The 24567-nt window shown below is 36.5% G+C and overlaps 1 protein-coding gene across 3 annotated transcripts in view; it reads left to right on the plus strand.

Moving 5' to 3' along the window:
• SLC16A7 (solute carrier family 16 member 7) overlaps window positions 1-24567 on the plus strand; it is a 175254-nt gene that overhangs the window by 14130 nt on the left and 136557 nt on the right. Inside the window, exon 1 of one of the 3 annotated variants that reach the window (XM_032348825.1) lies at window positions 69-91. The exons of the other annotated variants lie outside the window; for them this stretch is intronic. The gene's annotated coding sequence lies outside the window, so the exon portion shown is untranslated. Of the gene's footprint in view, window positions 1-68; window positions 92-24567 lie in introns of those variants that run through there. 3 annotated transcript variants of the gene reach the window in all.

Here is a 24567-nt window from a genome sequence, read left to right on the forward strand (position 1 = left end):
GTAAGTACAAAGAGTGGGGATTTTATTGTGTAGTATTCCACCCGCCCTATAACCGAAGAATTGGAGGTGCTTCCTAAAGTCTTCTCTGAAGGTAGGAAGCTTCCTGATAATACCTAAATAATATCATTTTTATAGGAATTCTCTCTTTTGCTTCTGACCAAAGCATTTTAACATTTAGTGTGAACAAAACTAAAAAAATTAGATAATAACAAAAATCATTTGCCATGCAATTGAGATATTCTGGGTGGACCACTAAAATCGTCTAAATTTGTGCTTAAAATCTGTATAAGGAAGCTCATAGTTTTTCTTGAATTTATTTTAAATTTTGGTGGCTGCTTTAATTTTTAATGAGAAAAATACTGAGTCAGTTATTTTGCACAAATACAAAAAAGAAACATTCTAAATTGATTTTTACGTTACCTTATTAGGGTTTTATTGTGTAAAAATAACTCCATTGTCTTCTTAAGACTCTGCTTGATTGTATTTCTTTTTTCTTTTTTTTTTTTTTAATATTTTATTTTTTATTTGACAGAGAGAGATCACAAGTAGGCAGAGAGGCAGGCAGAGAGAGAGAGGGAGAAGCAGGCTTCCTGCTGAGCAGAGAGTCCGATGCGGGGCTTGATCCCAGGACCCTGGGATCATGACCTGAGCCGAAGGCAGAGGCTTTAACCCACTGAGCCACCCAGGTGCCCCTTGATTGTATTTCTTAATTCAGTTGTCTCAACTATTTGTAAGGGTAAAGAAATAAAGAACATTCAGTAGAATGGACAAGGGGAACTGAGTCACTTTTATTCTGGAAAGAAGGTATCGTCTATGGATATAGATCCAGAATAAGGCCACTATATGAGGAGAGCTTAGATGCATGTTATTTATTTATACCATTCCCCTGACATTCATTATTTAAAAGGCAACTAAAACTCATCTCTACTATTACACTTAATAGCATATTTTCTTTTCTTTTTTTTTTTTTTTTAAAGATTTTATTTATTTATTTGACAGACAGAGATCACAAGTGGGCAGAGAGGCAGGCAGAGAGAAAGAGGAGGAAGAAGGCTCCCACTGAGCAGAGAGCCTGATGCAGGGCTCAATCCCAGGACTCCGGGATCATGACCTGAGCCAAAGGCAGTGGCTTTAACCCACTGAGCCAGCCAGGCGCCCTTAATAGTATATTTTCTAGCATCATTGCCCAGTTAAAAGTCATATTCTGCCTGAGAATTTACTTACCATGAGTGAGATTTCATAGGGTTTAATATGGCATATGGTTTGGCACTAATACATTCTTTGGAGAGGTGGCTGTCTAACTTTACAAATAATTAATCGAGATTTTTTTCTAATGCATAATATTTTGTGTCAATATGTAGTGTGAGGAGAAAATCACTCTTATTTTGTAAGGCCCATTTCACCATGAAGTATGGAATCAAAAAAATTTAATCTGCACATATTGTTGCTCTATTCTGCAAGTCTTTAGTCATGTGAATGTATTACTTAAATTAGTGCACTTTCATAAAATTTATAAAGGCAAAATTGTTTCTTATTAAATGTATGTACCCTTCTTGTCCATCATTATTAGTATACTCATAAAATTCTACTTGGCTTTGGACAGGCACTAGCCTCTAATCTATACTCTATTCAGGCAATGCCTTAAGTTCAAAATTTTCCAAACTTTACTTGATTACAGATGCCATTTTGAACAGAATTTCATAGCATTGTAATTTAATGGAATGCCATTTAGGCAACATTGCCTTGAGGCAAGACCTTTGTGTTTAAGACAAAATAGAATTTTGAAAGAATTATTTATAAAGCCCTGCGTGTGCCTGAAGAGTAGATTCTGGATTTCATTGTCACAGTTTTAAAGATGTGACATATTCCTAGGTATCTTGCAAAGCATAGCAAATCAGGTAGCCACTGTCTCTGTTTTCATAAGAAAATGACAAACATCAAGGTCATATGGGTTACTACAATTTTAATATTGATATGATAAACAACAATAAAAAGCAAAGTGGTAAGTAGAATTGTTAAGGTAGGGAATTAATTTTTGAGACCTGGGATCTGTCCTAATACTCTCAAAATAATTTAAATCTAATTCATGAACTAAATGAACAATTCCCATGTGGTTGTTTATTATTCATCCAGTCACTCTGCCTTTCCAAATCTTGGGCTTTTAATTGTTAGAAAAAGCATTTATTTTACTGACATCTCATTCTCCCTGTTTCTCTGGATTACCACATCATATGTAGAGACATTATAAAAATTTGAACTCCTTTGCTGATAAAAGCTTTTAGTTACTGAAATATAGATTTATTTTATGGGGGTTGGCTGTCCAAATTTTGTGTAGTCCTGAAGGTTTTTGTTTTGTTTTGCCTCATTGGAGGCAAACACATCTGGTGTGTATTGCAGGATTACTAAGAAAAAAATTGAAACCATTCCTTGTTATCTGTAATCCAAATTTTCTTTTCTTCTGTAGTATAGTATTAAGCTTGTAGCCATATCACTGAATTGGTTAATTATCAATACCATTTATATGCTTATCTGCTGAATAGACTTTATAGATTTCCTTAAACACACAACTCAGCATCCCTAAATTACTCTTCTTACTACATTCTAAAGCTTTATTCTGTATACCTCACACTGGAACATTTATTAAACCACATGCCTAACTTACATAAATTAGTATATGGTTATGGATTTTAAAATATGGATGCTTAGTATTTTTTGCTAATTATCTTTGTATATAATATCTTTCCATTCTTTCTAATGTGATTGAGACCAATGAACCTAAAAATATTGTTGCACTAAATAATGGGGCTAAGAGATGAGTAAAAATCACCTGCATTCAAGAAGCATAAGAGCAATTTCCTACTTTTGACTAATGTTTGCCAGTCTACTAAAACAACACATTGGACTTTTCCTTCTATACTTCCTACACTCTTTAATGTAATGAAAATTAAGATTTTGCAAAGCCAGTGTTTTTAAAGTAGAATGCTCCCTTCCAAGGTCTGAATGCATGACAATTAGCAGTCTCCATTGTTCAACACACATTCTTATGGTGTGTGATTTTCCCTTCTTTTTTTTTTTTTTTTTAAAGATTTTTATTTATTTATCTGACAGACAGAGATCACAAGTAGGCAGAGAGGCAGGCAGAGAGAGAGAGGGGGAAGCAGGCTCCCCGCTGAGCAGAGAGCCCGATGCGGGGCTCGATCCCAGGACCCTGAGATCATGACCTGAGCCGAAGGCAGAGGCTCCAACCCACTGAGCCACCCAGGTGCCCCTGATTTTCCCTTCTTAATAGTGGTTCTGGTCATAACATACACGAAGATGTTAACATCAAGAAATTTTGAAGAGAAATGGTTGTTACTTTTTATCACTGGTACCACCGTCCCCTTCTTCCTTCCCACAATTCACTTTTTTCTTGATTTTGTGGGAATCACCTATCTATACTGAAGTTTTGGTGCAAGAAATGGCATCTTCGATAGTAGAAATTGTTTTACTTGGAAACTGGCTACACTTTCTATGTAGAATTTTATGCTGATAAAATTCTGTTGTTTTTCTGTTCCTGCACTTTTCAACTACAGTACCTGAGCACTTCCATGGATCCATTTTATTTCTCAATCACACTAAAAATTCCATATGTTGGATGTATCTGAAGTGAGCATTTAAACTTTTGGGGTGAGCTCTTGCTTTAACATAAAGATTTTGCCAAATATTTTCTATTGAGTGGACATTTAGCCTTTACCAAATCTGACTTATAAAGTATATACCCTTTTCCTTTTCAGATTTATAGGATTCAGACAAAGGAAAGTTTAAGCTCTAGATTTGCGTTGAAGACTTTCTTTGAATTTAGTATCATGGATTTTATATGATGTCTGTGTAAACTGAGCCATGCATTCAAAGAAACTTAGAAGTTGTGTAGCCCAATATTTCACCCAGTGTATTAATATTATCTACTGAATCCACGAAAAGTGATTACCCAACTTCACTTAAAAGGCTTGCAGGCATACAGTGAACTCAACATCTTATAAGGCCGCAGGTTTCTTAGCCACCTTCCTTTGTTAGTAAGTTTAGCCGAAGAGAAAAAGTTCTATGAATTGTGTTCTTTACATTTCCCCCAATCTAGGAATTGGCAAAATTCATAACTGAAAGGCAGCCAGAGAGAAGAATATGCCCCAAACAAGCAATTATAATAATGTTACCACAATGCCTTACATTCACTTAGTGTCTACTCTCTCAGGCACTATCTTAAATACATCATGTGTGGTCTTGTTTTTAGTTCATACACATAAGAGAGGTAACCATTATTACTTTTTTTTCCAGGAAAGAACAAAAGTACTGAGTCATTAAGTGACTCACCAAAGTTCACAAAGTTAATAAATAATAGAGATAATATTTGGGTATAGACATTCCAGATTCCACATTTTAATACTGAGATCATAATTTTAACATCTGAACTAACTGTTCAGGTCCTAGAAATAGAGGGTAGACACCTACCCAACACATGAGTTCTGCTGTTGAGTTCTATGTCAATACTGTTTTTTTTTTTTTTTCTCCTTTTCTCCTTAAGCTGTGCTGAGTGGGATTCTGGTTTCTTGCAGCCATGGATGCCTACCTTTGAAAAAGGTTTGATTAATCATGCTCTTCTCAGTTTCGACTGCATAAATTACTCTGAGGGTTATAGATTCATTGTTGAAGTTCTAGATGCAAAGCAAAACATACCAACTTGGAACATACCTACTGCTTCATGTGAAAACTTCTTCCTCTGAAAACATCCAAGTTATTGAATTTATAATCAAGTATGTTTATGAAAGATAGCATATGGAGTTATTACAGTATGGTCTGCATTAGAATTGACATTAATGAGGCAGACATCAACCAAGTGGTTTTACTTATGGGCTTAGAATGCAGTTTTTGCCATGTGGTGCTCAAGAAGTTATATTTCTCGGCATTTTCATTAGCTTGGAAAGTCAATGCTAAGGCCTTGTCATCAGTTCCTGTTCTTGGTTTTGCAAAAAGAATGATGTCTGTACTAACACCTCTGCAATAAAAGGATATTAGAGTTGAGTGTCTTCTTTGAAAAGAACAGAACATAGGAATTTGGTAAGAGAAAAGAAGTAAGAGTCTGTGTAGCAGAGAAGGAGTAGGAGACATGCATTTGTGAGGAAGAGAAGTCAAGCATACAATAAGAATACACCTCAAAAGAGAACCATATGGGACTATTAATCGGAAATATAAAATTATGCACAAAAATTCACCCTCTCCGAATTTTAAGGTTTTTTGGTCTGCTTTCCTTAGCCATGCAAAGTTGGCCCACTGATTGTACTTACAGGCCAGCTCAAACATGATCTGCTTTGACAGGCCAATCTGAACAGAGGCAGAACATATAATTAAACAGCCTCTGCCTAGGATTGTAGTAATAGTGAGGCTAAGCTGGAAGTCAGTGTGCCCCATTACTGACAATTGGAGGAATTAGCTTTTAGCAATGTTTCTCAACAGCAAATCGGATTCAAGAGTTGGTGTACCATGGCTGACCATTGTTTTCTCAAGTATAATCTCTCTCTCTCTCTCTCTTTTTAAATAATGTGAGTTACATGCTTGCATTCGCGACCCTGACTTCCCCAGCCTCATTTTCTTGTGCTCTTGGGGGTACTTTATGCCTGTCTCCACATACCGATTATTGGTTGTAGAATTCTCTGGCTTCCCAGTCCTCTGTGAGAACTGGGACACAACCCTGTTCGTTACAGTCTCCTTCCATGGGGAGAGGAGTCCTTGAACCCCACCCCAGGAGAAAAATGTCCTGCTACTCTAAAGTGGATCATGTTTTTGGTAACTTCTAGCTGGCCTAGCCTTCAGGCTATCACCCATCATACACTATGTACCCACTGAGTCAGGATCCTGATTCACGGTATGGACTCTTCCTGATTATCACTAGTGATGGTCTTATGTCCTCTAATGATCACTCTGACTTGAATATCCCTTTCTCTCTGCAACTAACACTATTCACCTTGTACCAGAATTGCCAAGCTACTAATTGTTTTCCTCTTGCTCTTAGATTACAAAGACCTTGATGGTTAAATCATGTCATAGTTTCCTGGGATCCACACAAAGTATTCCCATGTATTTCTTTCTGGCAAATTAAAAAGTCTACTTGTAGAATCATAGGCTCATACACTACCCTGTTTGAGAAGCATCAAATTACCATGTATTATGTTTGGTGCTTCATGATACTAATTAATAGTTTAAATTATTTTGAAGTAGTTTAATATTGTCATTCTTTAATAGTTTGCCAGAATAGAAGGTCAAGGTCCTCTAATGCTTCTCTTAGAATTTGGTTAAAGCTAAGATTTAGTGCAAACTATGCCATTTGGTTATGTGGTGTGAGTGTAGTTTTGTTTCAGGTTTTGAAGTATGTAAACATCAACTTTTAAAATTCACTTTATTAAAATAGAAAAAAAATCCCATATAGAAGCTAGGAAATTGTAATTTGTTTTTTATGTTTTCCATGTTTGTTTGTTTGGTGGGGGTAGGGATGGTAAGGAAGTGGGTGGTGCATTGAATACTCATTCATATTACTTCAGGATTGGAAATTTGCTTTGCTTATACTTTCAGTATTTCCTCATATGTTTATAACTTAATTTACTTCTTCCATTCCACCCACAAATCACATACATTTTTGTGTTCTCTGTTTCTTCTGATTGAAGTAAATATGAAATTAATGCCACAGTCACCACCAAATTTTACACCTAGCGTGAGAAGGTGGTATAAATATGGTTTATTCCTCCCAAGGACTTTTGTGTGCTCAAGATAAGGTAAAGTTAAATTGTTAAGGGAGCTAGAAAACTATCTTTTAATGAAGCATAAGCTAACATTAGAAGTATCTACTTCACTACACGTTCAAACATTATTATCAGCCTACTTATATGTTGCTGGGCTGCTGTCTAAATCAGTATAATCTTCCTTCCAGGCCACAAAATAGGTAGCTGTTCCCCTCCTTACTCATGTTGATTTAAAATGAAACATGCAAATTTGTCAAGCATTTTAGTCCACATATATTGATAAAATAAGTCAGACTGTAATTATCATTTTCTGTCATCACATAAAGTACTCAAGTCTTTTATCCATTTTTTCTATATGAGTGTTTATCTTTTTATTACTTAGATAGGTTCTTATATATCCTGAGTATTCTGTACATACGTATTACAAATACCTTCCTTCAGACACAGGCATTCTTTTTCATCTCTTGTATAGTGTCTTTTGATACATTTTGAATTTTAATAGCTGAATTTATCAGTTATTTCCATTTTTTTATTTGTTTAATTTGCTAATTTCTTGCTTAATGTATCTTTTCAACTCCAAGGTCATAAAGATACTATCCTAAATGTCTCTCAGCACTGTCCAGTAGACTTTAGTACACTGATGGAAATATTTTATATCTGGCACTGTCTGGTATGCTAGGCACTAGCCACATGTCACTTTTGAGCACCTGAGATGTGAAAAGTGCAACTGAGGAACTAAATTCTTCAATTTCATTGTAAGCAATTTGAGTTTAAATTTAAATAGAGTCACATGGCTGTTGGATTGGATAGCACAGCCCCAGATCTGTCTTATCTTAAATGGTGATTCATTTACTGTTCATTTTACTGCATGGTGTGGGGGGAAGATCTCATGTCATATTTTCCTGTGTGGATGGGCAGTGCTTTTCCCTACTCATTGATAATGCCAGGTTTGGAATACAGAATAACTTCTGCATGCGTGTATGGGTGTGAGTGTGAGTGTATATTTATTCCCTGGCTTTCTATTCTATTTCTTAGTGAATTCCTGTATCCTAGAACTGGCACACCTTAGTCCCTATAGCTGTGAAATAAACCTTGATATTTAGTAAAGCACATCCCCCTCCATCTGTTTTCGTTTAGAACTGACTTTACCAGTCCTGCCCTTTGGTCTTTCAATACATTTTAGACTCAGTTTTCAAGTTTTTTTAAAAAAATAAAAAAAAAGACTTTTTTCATTGCATTTGAATCAGTACATCCATTTGGCAGTTTCATGATATTGAGGCCTTCAGTTCATGAGTATGGTTTATCTCTCTTTTTGTTTAAATCTTCCTTCGTGTCTTCCATTTTAAAAAACTATCTGAAAAGAATTTGCCATATTTTGTTTTATTTTTATTAAAGAACTACATAATGAAGATATATGCTGTCTTTTAAAGTCACATGTTTTATATTTTGTGCATATAAAAAACTTTAATTTATTCTTATATATTTTACCTATCAAAGTGACCAAACTATCTAATTAAATCTAGTGTTTTATTTGTTGTTTTTGCATCCTGTGCAGATAGATATATCTGTAATCTGTGTATAAAAAGAATTTTGTTTCTGACCCCTTACACGCAGTTTCTTTTTCTTGTGCCTTACTATTTTGCCTATGACTCAATAAAACATTGTGTAGATCGGATAGAAGCAAGCATTCTTCTTTTGTTCCTAATCTCTTACAGTGATAATAGTAAATATGTTACAGATTTTTGTTTCATTTTTTGTTGTTTTTATAGATTTTATCCATGAGATTAAGGATTTTTTCTTCTATTTTTAGGTTGTAGGATTTTCAGATGACTTTATGATTTTTTCTGGATTTTATTAATGTAGTGAATTAAAATATTTGTTTTTTAAAATATGTATGTATGAGGGCGCCTGGGTGGCTCAGTGGTTAAAGCCTCTGCCTTCCGCTCAGGTCATGGTCCCAGGGTCCTGGGATCGAGCCCCGCATCGGGCTCTTTGCTCAGCAGGGATTCTGCTTCCCTTCCTCTCTCTCTGCCTGCCTCTCTGCCTACCTGTGATCTCAAACAAATAAAATATTAAAAAAAAATGTATGCATGAATATATGGCTTTGCCCTCAGCTTTGTGACCTGCTCTCAATATTCACATGTGTTTTAAATTATTTGTTAATAATATAGTGAAAATTAATGAACCCACTAACCAAATCAAGAATTAGAATATTAATAGAAATCAAAACTTACCTGTGTTCCTCTCCCTTGCCTCCTTCTTTGCTTCTCATTCTGCCCCACTTCCTGACTCAGAATTAAACACTATTAAAAATTTTGTATTTTATATTCATTTGCCTTCTTTTGGTTTTATTTGGTTTTAATAATTATATATGGGCAAAAGTTTTTAATTGTTTAATTCTTGTACAATCTTTCATGGCCTCTTACTCTTTAATCACATTTTACTCCCTTCCTTTTTAGAGCATATTTAATTTATATTTTCTGTTTGATAATTTTGTTATCTGTGGACCTGATTCTCCATCTGTAGTTTCTCCTGGTTCTTGCTTAATAATGCCTTATAAATAAGCATTGCTTGGATCTTTGTCATGTGGGAGTTATTTGAAGTTTGGGCTAAGCTGGGTTCCCAGTTGAGAGAATTTGTTTCCTTTGCCAGGACCTAGGGCATTACCCAACACTGTAAACTGTTTTTAGATGTTTGAACTACCTTGATAATATGAAATGGGTTGCAAAGCCATGTGAGAGATGAATATTGGTCATGAATCATCAGGGGATTTTTATTTTGTTCCCCTTCACCTGTGCCAAGTTTAGAGGCAAACTGTGTTCTTTTTTTTTTTTTTTCTGTTGTCAGCTGTGTATTGGGGGTGCATGTGTATGTGCATATGTGTGTATATGTGTGTGTGCTGTTGCAAACTTCTGGTACAGTGACAATATAGTTTTATTATTTATAGATAATAAATTAATAAATAAATTAAATAAATAATAATTTATTTAATTATAGATTACAGGAGGGCAAATCACCTTTTGGACTTTCCGTCTCTGGCTTGTTTTGGAAGCTGTGATCTATTACAAGCACCCTTTGGGCTGTGAAACATTCAAGTTCAAGTCCACCCCGTTCATCAAATGTCCCGGGAGAAAACCTGAATAAGTACACCTCTTAACCATCTGGTTTCCCCTTTCAGTTAGTTTAATTCTCTGGATACTTCTTTCTATCTATTTTTCCTATTTTATGTGCAATATTTAATTGCTTCCCATGGAGGGATTTTTTTAATACTACAAAATACAAAGACTTGCACAAATTAACTCAAGTAATAAACTCAGTAATTGGAAATACAGAGGGATTTCTTAGAACCTAATTTCAGGAAGTATAGTCAGATCTTGCCGGAATGGTAATGTAGGGCTGATTTTCCCCCATGGTCTACCCATTTTGCATTTTGTTGCAATGATAAATGACCTTTTACTTCTAGTGTCCAACATAGTTCAACTGATTCGGTCTCTTCATGTGATTCTTCAAATTCTTGAGATTAAAAAATAAAATTGTCTTAGCTTCACCTGTAGATAGTAGTATGGTGGCAGATTATTTCAGGATGGTATACCACAGTGGTTAGAGTTCAGGTTCTATAGCTGGTCTGGCTGGATTTGAATCTCAGCTTCAAACCCTGATAGCATTGTAATCTTAGGAAAATTTCTTAATGATTCTCTGACTCAGTTTCTTCATCTGTAAAGTGGGATGATAATGATAGCAACTACTGAGGAATAGATGAGTTACTGCCTGTGAAAAGTAGTAAGTGAGAGTTATGCTTTGTGTATGGTAGCTACTTAATAAATATTCATTATTTCTTTCCCTTCACTTGATATAACCCCAGGTCCAATTGGCTGTGTTACAAGCCCATCTACTTGGGTATGTTCCATCATCACCATTAAGAAACAAACTAAAGGGGCGCCTGGGTGGCTCAGTGGATTAAGCCGCTGCCTTCGGCTCAGGTCATGATCTCAGGGTCCTGGGATCGAGTCCCACATCGGGCTCTCTGCTTGGCGGGGAGCCTGCTTCCCTTCCTCTCTCTCTCTCTGCCTGCCTCTCTGTCTACTTGTGATCTCTCTCTCTGTCAAATAAATAAATTAAAAAAAAAAATCTTTAAAAAAAAAAAAAGAAACTGAAAGAAGAGGAGGCAATAGCAAATACATCTATTGTAGACTGGTTAATTAGAAACAAAACAACTTGTCAGTTTGGGGAAAAAAAATTTTTTTTAAGATTTTATTTATTTATTTGTCACAGAGAGAGACAGCAAGAGAGGGAACACAAGCAGGGGGAGTGAGAGAGGGAGAAGCAGGCTTCCTGCCGAGCAGTGAGCCTGATGAGAGGCTCAATCCCAGAACCCTGGGATCATGACATGAGCCAAAGGCAGGCACTGAACAACTGAGCCACTCAGGTGCCCCAGAAGGAAAAAAAAAAAAAAAAATTTCTTTTACATAAGAATATGCTTGAATGATAAAATTTGTTACCTAAAGAGACAGATTTTTCTTAAAATTTTACATTGACTAATGTATGTTATTTATAACATTTCACAGCTGTATATTTTTCTAATTTCAGTTTATCATATATTTAGTGCCTCTGGACTTTCAATCTCATAGCTGATGACAACTTGGTCAGACTGAGTAAGAGAGGAAACAAATTTTGTTTGGTAAGAACTAAAAGGGTATATAGATTGTAACCAGGACAGTTTTAATTTCTTTGCCACTGACTAAATAGATTTAATGTTCCATTTGAATATATATCATGTGGAAGTTCAATGTGTACCAACAAGAGACTTTGTTCTTGCAACATTTATAAATATTACTTAATATAGTTTTTTTTTTTTCCTTCTCTCTAGAACATGGAGAGAAGTTGTTTAAAGTACTTGACCTTTAAATGCAGAGTGTATAAATTAATTCATGTTATTACTTCGGTTTCACAGCTGAGTTGCCTTGTAAATAAAACTTTTCCCTCATTAGAAATGAAGCCAATCTTGCAGTTCCCGGTGGGTCTCCTGTCACTTACACCATGCTATGCTTCATATGTTGACCTAGTACCCAAGAGATTTTATGCACAATTGGTGAATTAAACCAGAAATAATTACCTGTGGCATTATGTCATAACCTCAATGATGAAAAAAATCCATTAATTTCTTTTGCAGTTAATTAGAAAAATTTAAATGAATCCTTTCAGAAGTACGTAAAATTTGATAGGTCACTCACTATTTTGATTTCTTGTGTGGTGAAAAGTACATATCCCTTTCTTATGTAAACTGTGTAATCATGTAATATTTGTGTGTGTGTATGTACTAGTCTTTTGATTTTTATTTATCTTGTCAAGTCAGGTGTTTGTTATTAATTTTGCTGGAGAGAAACTTTAGAGGAAAGATTTTTTTACCTTTAAGCAATGATATACTTTTGCCCACAAAACTTCAGAGGAGGTAAGATTTAAATATGAGGACTTTCTCTGGATAAATCTTTATTTTTATTTTATTTATTTTTTTTAAAATTTTTTTTTTTAAAGATTTTATTTATTTATCAGAGAGAGAGAAAGAGAGCACAGGCAGACAGAATGGCAGGCAGAGGCAGAGGGAGAAGCAGGCTCCCTGCTGAGCAAGGAGCCCGATGTGGGACTCAATCCCAGGACGCTGGGATCATGACCTGACCCGAAGGCAGCTGCTTAACCAACTGAGCCACCCAGGTGTCCCTGGATAAATCTTTATTTAGTTCCTGTCTTTTGTTTTGTTTTGTTTTTTTAGACATCTGACAGTGTTTCTCCTTATTGTTGTCTTTGTCACAGACTTCATTTTTTTTTTTTTAAAGATTTATTTATTTATTTATTTGACAGAGAGAGATCACAAGTAGATGGAGAGGCAGGTAGAGAGAGAGAGAGAGAGGGAAGCAGGCTCCCTGCTGAGCAGAGAGCCCGATGCGGGACTCGATCCCAGGACCCTGAGATCATGACCTGAGCCAAAGGCAGCGGCTTAACCCACTGAGCCACCCAGGCACCCCATTTTTTTTTTTTTTTTTAATCTCCCAACACTATTTCTGAAACATCTGCCTTTTTCTTTCCTTACGTGTTTTTTCTGTTGTTTTTGTTTTTGTTTGTTTTTTTCCGTGACACACCTGTCTTCAGAGTTTGAGCTCAGCCCTTCTTAGCTGACATTTTCTAGGTCTACAAATCTTGTCCTACTTGACCTCTTTGGATTCAGTCCTGTATGGCCATTACCTCTATGCTGTTCTACTTATTGGTCTTCTTCTGTCCATTAGTATCCACCCAATCTTCCACATTGGAAACACAAGGTTGTTCTTGACACCTCTAACCATCTACATCCAAATTTTCATCAAACCTTTAAGACTTAATAATTCTCTTCTCTCTTTTACAATTCTCCACATTACCCTCAAAGCAATTGTACCAAAAAACAAAACTAGTTATTTCCTTTTCATGTTTAAAAATTGACCTTCCATTTACTGTTGTAACCCTTAGCTTTCCTTTTACTGTCAAGCACTATCATATATTTTCAGTCTTCATTTTTGCCTCTTCTGATCATACATCCAATGATTCAGGGCCCTTCAAGAACTATGACTTTGAATATTCTGCTCTTTGTACTTGAAATAACCTATCAAAACTTTTCCTGCTTATCTTTCATGACTACATCCAATTGTTGCTTCCTGTACAAAGTTAATGCCAGAATCCCACAAGAAGTCTTTATGGTTTTCATAGGAACTTAATATACCCCCATTGTAGCTTTTAGCACATTGACTGTAATTATATGCTTTTATAATCCATCACCCCCTACCACGTAATAAGGGAAAAATGCATCATATTCTTTAGGTGTGTGTTTGTGTGTGTGTGTGTGTGTGTGTGTGTGTGTGTTTTAATTTAGCACTTAGCTTAGGGCCTTACATATAGTAAGGCCCTAAATAAATGAATCAATTAATTAATGACCTACCCAGCACTCAGATTGAATTTTTCCATTCTTTTTTTTTTTTTTTTTAAAGATTTTATTTATTTATTTGAGAGAGAGACAGTGAGAGAGAGCATGAGCGAGGAGAAGGTCAGAGGGAGAAGCAGACTCCCCATGGAGCTGGGAGCCTGATGCGGGACTCGATCCCGGGACTCCGGAATCATGACCTGAGCCGAAGGCAGTCGTCCAACCAACTGAGCCACCCAGGCGCCCGAATTTTTCCATTCTTAAAGGTAGAAATAACTTATTTCTTTGGGGAGCCTCGGTGGCTCAACTGTTTAATTGTCCGACTCTTGATTTCAGCTCTGGTCATCATCTCAGGGTCATGAAATTGAGCCCTGTGTTGGGCTCTATGTTGGGATTGGAGTCTACTTAAGATTTTCTCTCTCCTTCTCCTTCTGCCTCTCTGCCCCCTTCCCCCTGCTAGTGAGCTCTGTCTCTCTTTCTTTAAAAAAAAATAAATAAAATAAATAAAAATTTAAAAAAAATTAGAATTTATTTTTTTAAAGATAAAAATAATTTCTTAAGACTATGTTGATTCTTAAAAGACTATTCTCTGTTTTCATTTATATGACTTGGAGTTCAGTTTGTCCATTAGTCAAATTACCTGCCTATTTACCTGCCTTCGTTCTACTGTTGTAACAAAATCACATAAACTGGTGTCGTAAACAACAGTCATTTATTTCTGCCAATTCTCGAGGTTGGGAAGTCCAAGATCAAAATGCTGGTTCTTGGTAAGAGCCCTTTTCCTGGCTTCCAGATAGCCATCTTCTTGCTGTTCCTCACATTGAATAAGGAAAGGATTAGGGTATAGGCAGGGAGAGGTAGGGGGCCCTTGACAAGCCTCTGAAACTATTCCTGGCGGGCAGAAGCTAAGACAGAGTGAAACAGACCACCTGGCCTCGCATGGTCTAGAGTATTTTACTTTGGTGGCTGCGGTGTATCACAGAAAGTGACCAGGCCTCAAAGAATTAAGTCATTAAGGTGTTATCAATAGTCTGTGCTTAAACCAAGATGGGACAAAAATCTCAAGGCCACAAGCTTCCCAGTCAGTTCTCAATAAAAGACTGTCCCTCAAAGCCCTCAGTGGCAACCCATTTGGGACCCCTCTCACTCTAGATAGCCGCTTCTTTCCTTTCTGCATAACCGTCAGTCTGTGAGATTCATTCTCTGACAACGTGAGACAGAAGAGAGAGGAGAAGAACAAGTTCTTTGGTCTCTTCCTATAAGGACCCTAATCCCATCATGAAGACCCCCACCCTTCTACCCTCATGATGTCATCTAAACCAAATTACTTCCCATTAGAATATCATCATAATGAGGATTATGGCTTTAACATATGAACTTGGGAGGAGTTCACAAACATTGAGTCCATAACATTTTTCTCCTGACTGTATCGGTCTGTCACCATTTTGCCATATGCAATGATAGTACAGTACTTGGATAACCCAGTTTTCTCAAATGATAATAATCAAATTTTCTATCTAGAAGCTCTGTGCCTGACTATTAAAATGATATGCCCTTCTCATATTTGTTTATAATACTATATTATGACCAGTGTCCATATTATACATTAAATTACAAAAATTATCTACTCATAAGTAATAAAATGAAAGAAAATAGTTTTCTGGCCATTTTTTTTAAGTTTTTTTATTTAAGTGATTTTCACACCGAACATGGGGCTCAAACTCACAGAGTCTGCATGCTCTTCCCACTGAGCCAGCCAGATGCCCCTATTTCATGAGCAACTTTTAAATGGAAGTGGTTGATGATGATATTTATGTCATTGCTCTAAAAACCTCCCTCCACAAAGTATTTCAGCATGCGTGCTTCTGTAGAGTTTCTTAAACTCACATTTTATTGTCACTTCCCAAATATGTTATACAACTTTCTGTATGCAGACTTTTGATCTCTCAATTTAGTCTATTTTCTTTTCAGTCTGTACCTATTGATACTAAGCCTGTCCTTCAAGGGCAGTTTAACTTCCACCCTTTTTAATCATGCATATCCTCAGGACCCCAGCAAGAATAATCTATTTCCCTCTTTGAATTTTGTAACTTTCGGTGATTGAAAAATATTTAGAACTCATTGTATATTATCTTGCTTTTTAAAATTTTTATGCATTTCATGTAAACTTTTTGAAGAAAAGCATTTACCTCTTTTTATTCTTTATAGGAGTCACTAAGGTGCCTTCTGCATAGTAGGTCCAAGTTCCTTGAAACAAGGAACAAAAGAGTGTGAACTGGATTGGCCTTGTGGGAATTGTGATACTTCCTGATTCTTCTTTGCTTCTCTGTATGCTCCGCTGAAAGCCCGGCAGAATGTTAGCTTCCTGTTGTTGTCACTTTCCGTGATGTGCATTTCCTCTTGGGAGGCTCACAGTCCTTGCTTGACCTTGAGCATTATTCTAGCTTAACACCAAGTTGCATACATTCACTAGTGGAACACTCTTAAGATAAGAGCAGATTGTCTGTCTTTCACAGGTTAAAATATAAGCCAGAACATGTTGCAGATAGTAATAGTTTGACATAGTTGGAAGATCATGCTTTAGAAGTGCTGTTTACCAGTGATATGAAAATTGGCAACTTGCTAAACCTCTTTGAGGCTTTTTCCTCATTTGCAAAAGGTGGGTGGTAAAACCTCTTAACAGGGTTGTTGCAAGTATTGAATGACACACACATGGAAATTACTTGGCTCGTACTGGGTGCTCAAAACAAGTCAGCTGTTTATTCCGTGGATAAACAATTAAAATGATTCTTACTTAGCACAGGATCAAATAGCACCATGAGAAAATCTAACATAGTGGCTCTATGACCTTGCATTTTGGAAGTCATCATGTCAATGGAATATATGTGTGTTTAATCTTTAGTAGAATTATTGTATCACAGTATCTATTTCATAATAAACTTACCAGAATTTAATCTTTCCTGGTACTGGCTAAAGGTTGTGCTAGTTCTCTGATAAGAAGATAAAATGATTAAAATCAATGGTTTCATGATACCCCTAGGGGGAAGGGCCTCAGTTTCCTTTCTCTTAAATCATATATTTAGAAACATATATTACATTGTTTCAAGGACAAATAATCAAAAAATCTGACTGTGTTGTATTATGTTCTTTTGTACTGTATTCTTTTTCAGTAGGAGGTATTTATAGTTACATATTAATCACTTAGGTAGTCATAGCCTATTTTCGGTTTAAAGTCAAAATTAGTAATAGGTCAAGGTGAAGTGGGGATTGACAGACCGTGCTTTCAAGCTGCATCAATTTGGCTTCCTGAGGAGTTTGACCTACTACAAAGCTATTCCTTCTACTGTTTTAAGGAATAGAATTTATTTTCTTACAAATTTGGGCTCAGAGCTCAAGCAAAAACAGAGTTCTTTTGCTGCTAGAATAGGCCTTTGAGAAGCAAAGAGATTCTGTTTGGGCATTTCTTTATAGCAAAATGTCAAGACAGTTACCTACTAGAGACAAACCTCAAGACTTCTGAGATAGGTGGGGACATCTGCAGGAAAAGAAATCGCTATTGGATTCCACAAAGCCAGGAAATACTATGGTCCATGCTTCTGTTGTGTATTATTATATATACCTGCCTTATTGATCCATTTAAAGCATATCTTGAGGGCCTTACATATTCAGAGCACTGTGCTACGTAGAGGCAGTTGGGAAAATAAATTTAAAGAAAACCTGGTCTGTGCCCATATGGGGGTTAAATTACTGTGTGTGCATTTGCATGCATGTTTGTGTGTTAAATAAGCAAATAAGTGACTGCAGTGTAGTATATGACACAGAGAGAGAAATAAACAAGGGAGAGAAAAAACATTTGAAAAGGGAGGGGTCACATCTTATTGGAAAGGTGTGTTGGCATCTGGGAGTTAGAAGCAGATTGGGTGAGTGAGAGCAACAGATGGAAGGGCTAGTGCCTGGGCACAAAGGCTGGGAAGGAGAGGGTGGAACTGATTTAACGTCATTGTAGATGTGGTTGGGAGTAAAGTAATTGAATTAAAGCTAAATGCTAGAATTTGGTATTATTTCACTTTTAGGCACATTTAACAAAGTGTGATTTAAAATTTTTAACTTTAATTGAAACAGGGAGGGAATCAATTTTCCAACCCTAATTTTCTTTAGGTTCTTTAAACCAATCGGGTTTCCCAACCTCAGTGCTATTGACATCCTGGACTAGACGGTTTCTTTTATGGGGGGTGTTTAGAGGCATCCCTGGCCTCTACTTAGGGTTGGGCCACAATATTTAAGGAAGCACTTGTTCCCAGAGCTGTGTAAATTAAATCTTATGCTTCCATGACCCTAAGAATAGGTGACTGTCTCCTTAAATGTTGAGCCCTGGGCACCTCCCTTGACTCACCAGAGTCTAAGACTGTCCCTATTTCCTAGAGGCCAGTGGCACCTTCCCAGCTGTCATAGCCAAATATGTCTCCAAACAATGCCAGATGTTCCCCTGGGGGAAAAAATGGCCACCAGTTAAGAACCCTTGTAAGCTAACCGGAATAACTCAGCATATTTCTATTTCATTTGTAAAATGTCCAAAAGAATCTAGAGAATGTTGGTAGGATGTGTGTGCATCAATAATTGAAATAAATAGACTTGAGTTCATTCTAAAAAAAAGAAAAAATGTCCATAAGAACATCCAGCATTGTGACTTTTTTTGTACTCTAGGTAGCAGCTCAATACAGGTGTATTTTGGGCAGCATATGTGTGGCTGATGCACACTTGGTAATTAAGGTAGCAATACAGATGTATTTTGGGCAATGCAAGGATTTGCAGGGAGAGCTATGGAAAGAAACTGAGAGGGACTCCTGGGTGGCTCCATCGGTTAAGTGTCGGCCTTCTGCTCAGGTCCTGATCCACATCGGGCTCCCTGCTTGATGAAGAGCCTGCTTCTCCCTCTGCCCCTACCCCACCTCCCCTTATTATGCTCTCTCTCTCTCAAATAATAAATAAAAAAAATTTTTTTTTTAAATTTTCTGTGACTAATGGGCTGATGGATATTGGCATTAGAAATAGACAAAGGTTTGTGACCTTCAGGTTACCTACATGTGAAGAATCCATCCTATCTTTAACCATATCCCTTAATTCTAGGCCTTGGGTGCATTGAAGAGGAATTCTTCTGCTGTTAATCTTGGGTTGGAGGTGATAGGATTTCCAGGTACATTTTCCCGATCCTTGTAGAAAGCTCAGAAATTCTACAGTAGGCTTCTACTTTACAAAGTACTTGTTTTTACAAAACAAGTCAGTTTTCTTGGTTAATACTTCATTATGCCATTTATATTTGTTCTTATTAATTCTACTCTTCCCTGCTCTATATTCTTGGACTTGGGGAAGCTATGGCACTTGGACAATTGCATTTTACACCATAAGGCTGCTGATGAAGTTCCAGATTCATCAGACCCTAGTGGGCTGCTGATCCTATCAGTGCACGGTCCCGGAGCCACATCATAGCGTGTGCTATTTCCATGGTAAGGGTTAAATAAGAGTGCTATGGTTACTTCATTTAGCAGTAGAGTTTAGTTCCTAGAATTCCACGAGTCTCTAATCCAGTCAAGTGTCAAGTAGCATGTTGCTTCCTATCTTTTGCATCACTTCCTGCAAAAGTTGGTACCTGCTCATAATAATAGCAAATTAGAAAACTGAGTTTCACAGCTTACAGACCTCTGCCAGGCCATGTCCTGTGTGTGTTATTTGCATTTATTTCTCAGTAACCCTTAGTGGTAGTGAACAATATATTCCCCAAACAGTGGATTTGGAAACTAAACGGAGCGAGATTCATTAACTTGCGCACAGTCGTCTGGTTGGGATCACTTGAGTTACTTGAGTTCAGGTCTGTCAACTCTGGAGTCTATGTTACTAAGTGTGACTTCAGGCAGCTTTTCATGGCCTTGCACATGATGCAGGCGCAACTCCAGGTGGCCCCATACACATCATGCGCCTTGCAAATGCTCTACGATTATACTGGTAGGTATACAGTAAGTGCCCAGTGAATTCCAGTGCATTTCATTGTTATTTAGTTTTACAAATCTATTCTAAATGGTATCTAGTGAATGATGGGGCACTAATGTCTTCCTCCTCCCTTCCTTTCTCCCTTCCTTTCTTCCTTTCTTTTTCCTTCTTTCATTTCTCTCTTTCTGCAGGGACAGTGCTTATCAGTAAATTCATCGAGGAAAGGATGGAGTTCAGTTAAAAGATTGTTCCTTGCCTATTGTGTTTCCTCAGATTCTAGTGCTGCTGATGCACTGAGAATGAAAGGACCCCTTTAGAACTATTCCTATAGCTAGTGTTAGTGAAAATTGTATACTGCCACCAGAGTTTTGCTAAAGCCTGAGGCTAGAATGTTGTCTCACCATTATTTATTATTGTCATGGAGCCATTAGCTTTTGCCATTAGAAACTATACTTATACTAAAGGTGTTACAGCTGGATGTATGTGCTCCAAATTCTCATTACATGCTGCTGACCTTTCCCTATAAATCTCAGCTTGGAGTTATCAGCTTTCTACTTGTTGGCCCTAATTGGAAAGTTCTCTGTTATATCCAGGTACAAAATGTACTATCAGAGCTTGAGTTTCTGCCCCTTATTAACATTGCCTTTGTGACTTATTTCCTCAATTCTCTTTCCATTGGCAATCCAGCTGAAATAAATTCCTTAGTTTTATATACAAATTGGGCTTATGGTAGAACACATTACAAATCACGCAGTGCAATAAATGAGAGGGCACAGTCTAATACTGTTACCATTAGACAATATTAAAGTGTCCTTTACTAATTAATTACTTGCATGCCATTTTTTTCACTTAATCTAGAAATAATTTCATGAATTTTTAGCAGTCATTTTACAGTTTGAAAATCCAAGTGTCCGGTATACAATAGCAAGTTTCATGAAGGGTTTCCAGGGAGTTGTTTTATAATTTCATGAAACCTACCTGCATTTCAGATGGATTCTCGTTGGGCAAGATTTGTGTAATCCAAAGATAGCAGAGAGAATGTTTGCGACTTGATTTAGCGGTCTGTGAGAAGAAATATTTCCCTGAGAGACTCCTTTATCTTTCCCATTCAAGTCCTTTATTGAAGCTGGTGGGTTTCCCAGCGGTTTATTAACCATATTCTTCCTACAAGGTAGGGATTCTATATATTGAACTTAGAAACTCAAACACTCAAACATTCCTGTGAAGGTTTTGCTGTTGTTGTTTTTTACATAGATTAATAATGATATACTAGAAATCAATATGACTCACAGAGATCCACCTTAAGTGCAAACTTAGAAGTACTTATGTTTTCAGTACCTATTTAAATATTTAAATATTTAAAGATTCATTTCACAGTCTCAGTTAAATGGCACTTGCTTTGAAATAATTGTGTAGGGTGTGCTGAATGTGAGTTTTGTTCTTCTGAGGCTTTTATTTATTTTCTACTAAAAACAGATTCAGCAGTTCAAATAAATGAACTTGAGCTTCATGAGCTCATGGCATAAAATGATCAACACTGTATAGGTTCTAAATTAAGACCTACGTAGAGTTATAGGGACTGTGGGCAAATTTACCTGGAGACAATAGGTATGCTAAAAGATAACTGAGACATATTAAAAATTTTAATAGTTTATTTGAGCAAAAGTCTATTGATATTGGGCAGTACCAAACTGCAAGTGGCTAAGAGCACTCCCTCAGCAGGAAAGTGGAGAGAGACTTTTATAGAGAACAGATGGATGCAAAGTAAGGAAATTATTGAGTGGTTGTAGCCTTAAGCCTAGCCGTCTCTTTGTGACTGGTTGTCAGTCGCATTTTGATTTTGCAACCTTGAGGCATCTTGGGACTGAAATTTCAGTTGGCTTATGTAGGCTGCCGTAGCCTCAGAGTCACCTCAGTCCAGTGGTCTCCTTGTTTAATTAATTTAACAAGTAGTGGTACATACTTAAGGATATACATTATGAATTTGATTACATGAATTTAAGATCAGAGATTTCAGCTTTCATGTAGCACTGACACGATGTATTAATCTAAATTTTATTCTCTGAGCACATAGACTTACATGATTTTTTAGATAGTTTGCAAATTATGAGAAAATAATTCCTGATTTCAAATAATTTACAAAATTCTGTTCCTATTTCCAATATGGGTCCATACCATCAAGTACCACTGACCTCTTTATTCATTTCTTTGTAGAGAAAGCTGGGATCATACTAATGGTTAAGAATAGTCAGTGTCAGCCCTTTCAGTATTAAAGAAGAAACTATCAAGCAAGTCACACTATTTGATTATAAATCTAGTGTCTCTTCTGGTTTAGTGGAAATTCTCTTTTGTCTGTTTTCTCCTTCCTCTTTCTGTTTTAGCATTTCCCTATAAGTAGAAATGTATCCTACTCTCATTGCCTTTTTTAGTTACTATTATTTTCCAATCTTGTGTTTCTTATTTTATAGAATTCTAGACAGAGGAAGACTTTTTTAAGATAAAGCTTTTAACAATATTCTTTTCTGTTGTCCATTCCAATGGCAATAACTTCTTTCTGAAAAAAATTAATAATGCTATGTGTCATATGGGTACTAAGCTGTCTGCAAGTGATATACCATTTTATTCTTTCTAATGACCTGCGAAGCCATTTTAAAAATGAAACAATACTGATTCTCAGGGGTTGCCCAAATTTTCCAAATTCATATGTTCATTAGTGGTTGGCTAAAGAAAAAAAAAGATCCTAACTCTTAATTTTTAAGTAGTCTACAATTCTTGTATATCTTAGAATTAAATGTTTGTTGAATCTTTACTCCTGTCCATCAAGGATAAATACCAACATCTTTCCATGATAGTTTTTTAGAAAAAATAATTTTTATAGGTTTCTAGAGAAAGTGGACCAGAATCTCTGAGAGTTCTTTTTTAAAAATCTCTGATAGTTCTTTCTTAAAAATCTATGATATTTCTATTTGCTTATAATTAACACAAGAAACAGGATACTTACTACTTAGGTGAATATCAATTTATAAGAACAGTGTAGGGATTTTCATGTTCCTGATGGGTTATTACATATTTCTATACCTTTTCTATTAATAATTGATTTGCATTATACCACGGTTGATGACATGATTTGAGTTAGAAAAATTAATTCTTATTTCAGTATCAAATACTGATTTAATAGCTTGTAATTCTATCTGGCTTTTAATCTATCACTGAGAAGCATCAATTTGACAATACATGTCTGAGCAAACTTTATAACCCTTCTGGTTCATGGGCCTTGACCTTAAAGTCTTTAAAAAAAATATGTTGATTTTATTTTCCAGAGATTCTTAGCAATTCCAAGACTTGATTCAGGAGTTGAAAGCTGGTCTTGTAATTGTTACCATCATTCTTTGGATTTATCATTCCCTATTTTGAAAATCAGTTTTTAGTTTGCTCCTATCAGTTTTTGTTTGATAAAAAACAGTGTTGTTGTGCCACTGTCTTGTTTCTTTTCTTATATTGTTTTTATAGCTATTACTGTTTATAAGCAATAAAGCAAACACAAAGCAACCTAAAGTACAAGACAAAACCTTTGTGATTGTAAGGGAGTTGAAACCGTGCTGTATAACCAAAGTGATGTATCAAAAGGCAGTATCGCCAATAAGGAATGGCAGCCATTTTAACTGGATTGTTCTCTTCAGTAGGCTTACAATTCACTTCTCTACTTAGAGCAACATCAGTAGTGTGTTGACTTATATTTCAGCCTTGTGCCAGATTTTTTTTTTTTAAAGATTTTATTTATTTATTTGACAGAGAGAGATCATAAGTAGGCAGAGAGGCAGGCAGAGAGAGAGAGGAGGAAGCAGCTCCCCACCAAGGAGAGAGCCCAATGCAGGGCTCGATCCCAGGACTTGGGATCATGACCTGAGCCGAAGGCAGGGACTTTAACCCTCTGAGCCACCGAGGCACCCCAGCCTTGTGCCAAATTTAAGTGGTTGTAAGAAAACCCAGGAATCTTGCTAGAAACATAGGAGACATTGGACTTACCTATTAAATAAGTAGACCCAGTAACATTTATGATTTATTCTTTGTTTTTAATATTTAAGTTTTGGGGGTAATTTCATGATTGCAAATTATACATTTGATTTAAATTTTGGTGAATGTACCCTTTTGTCATTTGAAATGAAGTGTTACATGAACTTGAGCTCTGCATTCCGACAGATAAAAAAATATACTTTAGAATTTTATTTTTCTAAACATTGGGATCATTATTTTTGTTTGCTACAAGAAATTAAATGACTGTGATTCTGAGAAAAAAAAAATGTAGTGCTTTCCCTAAAATAATCTTGGATTCTATCTACCCAGATAACAGGAGGATCTGTGCCATCGTTGGCTACTAAAACTATTTATCATGCCAAGTGCTTGCAGTGGTGTAGGGTTTTTTTCAATGATATTTTTATTTCTTACCATTTGATTGACAGATTTGATGAAAGTCACTGGTGGCCCCTATAAAAACAAGTGCTGCTGAAAGACCCGCGGATCCCCTTACCCAAGAATCCAACACTGCCACTGGATGCAAACAGCAAGAGGTTTATTGGGACGCTGGTACCGGCGGGTGGTCGGCAGCTCCAGCTAACCGAGCACACCAACCGAGGGGAAAGCGGGGTTTTTATAGATTGGCACAAACAGGTTTTGGGTGGGGTAGAGCTGATTGGCTGACAATTTGAACTTTTGAAAGAGGCACCCTCGGTGTTAGTGGATTGGTTTCGGGGGTCCGCGCGCGCGAAGGGGGAGTACATTTGAAAAAGCTTGTGCGCGCGAAGGGGGAGCAAGGAGGGGGGTTGGGCCTCATTACTCAGCAGGAAAATATCTTGCCTACTTGACTATGTGGCC

Source organism: Mustela erminea, chromosome 6 (genome assembly GCF_009829155.1).
Source record: "Mustela erminea isolate mMusErm1 chromosome 6, mMusErm1.Pri, whole genome shotgun sequence".
NCBI classification, from domain to species: domain Eukaryota; kingdom Metazoa; phylum Chordata; class Mammalia; order Carnivora; family Mustelidae; genus Mustela; species Mustela erminea.